This window comes from Apis dorsata, unplaced genomic scaffold (genome assembly GCF_000469605.1).
Source record: "Apis dorsata unplaced genomic scaffold, Apis dorsata 1.3 scaffold_365, whole genome shotgun sequence".
NCBI lineage: Eukaryota > Metazoa > Arthropoda > Insecta > Hymenoptera > Apidae > Apis > Apis dorsata.
Genome location: NW_006263630.1, coordinates 538395 through 542336, shown reverse-complemented (window position 1 = coordinate 542336; position 3942 = coordinate 538395). Strand labels below are relative to the sequence as shown.

The following is a 3942-nucleotide window of genomic DNA, read 5'->3' as shown; positions in this document are numbered from 1 at the left end:
GGCGGGGGGCAAGGGGACCATACTCCTCTCTTTGCCGACTGCCATCGAAAAGGTTAAACATACACCCACAAGAGGTCACGTAACCAGCCGAAGAGAAAGAGAAAGAGTTCGCCACCTTCCTTCTTTTACGTTCCACGTATATAAGCGAGAACGTGGTGCACAGCGCGTCGGTGCGCATCAACGGTGGGCGAGCGGAGTTGACCCGTTAAACCCGTTGAAAAAGTCGAAAACTAGTTAAAAGATTTCGAGTGAAGTCATTTTTGAGTGAAATTATTTGTTAAAATGGTTAAATAATTAATTTATTCGTTCGCCTATCATCAGTCGATATGATTTAATTCTCGACTGATTATTATTATTATTATGTTTTGAACAATAAATTATTGAAGTAACTTATGGAATTGACTTTACTCGTAACTTTAATTATTAAATTTATAATAATAATTTTACCCATTACTGGTGGACGAGGAAAGTAGAGGAAAGAGAGGAAGGAAGGGGGTGGACGCTCGAGTGGAGTAAAATTTTATTCGATAAATCTACGAGTATCCACGAGTATCCGTGTATTTCAATGGATGCTTAAGCTTCGAATCAGGCCAGAGTCTAATTTAATAATTTATTTTGTTGCATTTATATTAAATGTTTCATCTTCTGCCGATAGATTTGAATTTGAATAAGATTGCATGGATGCACAAAATTGATAGATCTCTCTTTTTTTAAACGAGAAAAGGAGATGATTAAACGACCATCAAGTTTTTATCACTCTTAATATTTCATACGCAGCTCGTTTCGAATTTCAGAAGAGAAATTTCAGAAGGGATTTGAGAGACAGTGGTCCCCCACAGGGGATACTTTTTAATGCTCTTCGCGAACTGTATCCTGCAAATCGGATTTAATGCTTCGTGACTTCATTGGACGGACCACTGGAAGTCGTTCTCTCAACGTTTTTTAACCATTTGGAGCGTTCCAGGGGGTCGAACGCACTCGCCCTCTCCGCTCTTTCTTGGCACTTGATGTCTTTAGTTTCGGTCCACCGATCCAGACTCGACTCATCAATCGTTTCCTCGATCATTCGGGAATCAGGGATTAAAATAGCATCTGTGAGAACGATGCACGATCGTCATCGTTACATCGGCAAATAAAAAGGAAAACACTTAGCTGGATCCTCGAACTCGAAAAATTTTTTCGTTCAGAGACAAAGATTCTACGAATGACTGATTATTACACTTTTTCTCTCCCTCTCTCTCCATTCATTCAAAAGTGGACATCGAAAGAAATCACGTAGGATGCTTTATTAAAAGGGGAAAGACAAGCAATAAAATATCGATTTCAGTAAGCTCCATGTAAACCTGACGTCTTACATCCATTAAATAATATTCCAGCATTCACATATGAAACGAGATGCGCGCAAAAAGAAACGTATACGTAACACGCGATTTAATTGCCTTGACTGGCGTGGACGAGGACTTGTATCGCGGTTCTCTAGCATTAACAGAAGTATGAAAGGACGAGAGAGGAAGGAAAAGGAAAAAAAGAGAAAAGAAAAGAAAAGAAAAGAAAAGAATTGTGGAAGAGAGAAAAGGAGGAAAGAGACAGGAGGAGGTTCTCGCCTTGGGCACGACACGACCCGTTTCAAAGACACGTAGGGCCAAACCAGAGGGCAAAGGAGGGAGGGAGAGACACTTCTCCCTAAAATATATGGAGCCACGGGCAACACTCGGACTCTCCTCGTTACATCCTGGTGGACGCCTCGGGCTCTCACTGGCTGTATATATATATATATCATATGATACAAAAACATCGCGTTATTTTCATCTTCCTTCATCGCGACCGCGTTGTCTCTGTCCTGTCCATCGTTCTCCCGTCTCTTTTCTTTGCTTTTCTCCCGCGGACGAGGCAAGAAAGTTGCCGGGGGGCATGTGACCACCACCATTATGCCTTCCTACTCCCCTTCTCGACCTCCTCCTCCTCCTCTTCGTCGTCCTCCACCGCCCCCTACTCCCCGTCTACGTACTCGACGAATGCACTTCGCCACAGTGTACGTGCGTGCGTCCTTCCTCGTCTCCTTCGTCATCTTCGACAACGAGAATTACGCATTCGTTGCGACCATATCCGTCTCAGAGATCGTAGATCAAATACATACATACGAGTTTGACAACAGAGAATTTTTCTTCTTTTTTTTTTTCTAATCCTCCACGAGAGTGAGGAGTATTTGTACGAGGATGTGGATGTATTCGTAATTTTCGTTATGCAATTAGAATGAATTATTGTTGCGACGTGTTGTTTAGTTGATTGGAAGATCGAAACGGGTATTTGAATCGAACGAAATTGCCTGAAAAAAATTAAATATGGTATAAAATTGATTTTCGAAAATTGGTTTCAATTTTCTTTAAATGGAAAATTCTTCGAGTAATTTTTCTTTTTCTTAAACGAGGATAATAATTCCTGTGGGAAGTTGTTAAACGAACGCGTCAATTGATTCGAAACGAAACAATGGCTCGTTTTCTTTAAACAGTTCCTGTTTAATACATAGCATTCAATAAAATATTCCAAAAATATATGGTTAAACGTCGGACGGCATCATTGACAAAGGCATATAAACACTAATTTTACGAAGGTACTCGGGGAAGGTAAAGAGTACTACAAGAGTTTAACGAGTTACAACATGGTATAACCGTGCATCAAGTTTTTCCCCCCAAGGAGTCGAACAGGTGGACAAATGAATACTTGAATATATATATATATATATACAATCCATAAATCTATTAAAGACTGAGGGAAAAGAGATAGATACGAAGAGATGGCTAATAAATCGACGACGATTCCGATAAAACTAGCTGTAAACTGTGCTCGTCTCGAGTCCATTAGAAAGATAACGCAATCGTATCGTGTTTCTCCCTTCTTGCAATCTTCCACGAGATCTATCGCGTACGAACGTAGATGGATCGATCCATCACTGTGAACGCCAGTTGATTCGACGATTCGACGTACATTCGTCTCCTCGCGCTCGAAAAGAACGATTCGCTCGATTTGTTGCGTTTTTGTGGACGGAGGCGAGAGAGAAATCATGAAAGAAACGAAGAAGAAGTAAGTAAGAATTACGATGAAATGTGACGAGTTAATTTCTGATGAGATTTGACGATTAGAATACGAAAAGAAGCCGTTTAGATATTTAAATGTAATTTTGAAAAGAAGAACAGAACTTAGAAGTTTGAAGATTTGAATTTTGTTAAAAATAATAAATTTAGGAAATTTTAAGGATTTTTATATAGTCTTGGTAACATATTGGATTGTAAAACAGAAAATGTTTTGTAAAAAAAAAAAAATTGAAGATATAAATCTCTGATTCGTTCTACAATTCTACAATTAGAAGAGTAGTAGAGAAAATATAAATTATCGATCGTCAAGTAGATCTGGAACACCAAACACGGACATACTCGATATTACGAATTTCTGAATCGCTCTGACTCACTCATCCTAATTAGATAAGTAGAAAAGAAACTAATACAAAACCGTCTTTATTCGCGCTAATTAATTCTTCTCTCGTTAGTCTGCGCTCTTTATGGTACTCTTTGAAAGATCTCCTTTCTACGATGTTCTATTAAACAGATGTAGCAAAAGCAAACTTAAAATCTTTCGCAATACGATAAACCACAAACGGAAAGCACATTCATTATATTTTTCTCTTAAAATTCAAAAGAGAGAAAAAAAGGCTTACAATTTCAAATAAAATAAAACAAAAACTTTTTCCTTCGATCTTTCTTCACTTATATCCATCCTAAAGCATCTTAGATCAAGAAAGAAAAAAAAAAGGAATACATTTCACAATATTAATTTAAAAAAATTAATTTATATAACCGAATTTTATATCAAATTCCTTCCTTAACCTTTCTCCTTCGATCCCTCTAATGCCTTTAAGAAAAACAAGAAGAAAAACAAAAACTCATT

At 38.0% G+C, this 3942-nt stretch overlaps 1 long non-coding RNA gene across 1 annotated transcript in view; it reads right to left on the bottom strand.

Annotated features, from left to right (window-relative positions):
* The window catches only part of LOC102673208, a 10176-nt gene extending 8905 nt beyond the window's left edge, over positions 1-1271 (bottom strand). Inside the window, exon 1 of the long non-coding RNA XR_422195.2 lies at positions 1261-1271. This is a non-coding gene — a long non-coding RNA (uncharacterized LOC102673208). The remainder of the gene's footprint in view (positions 1-1260) is intronic.
* Positions 1272-3942: the final 2671 nt, after the last annotated feature.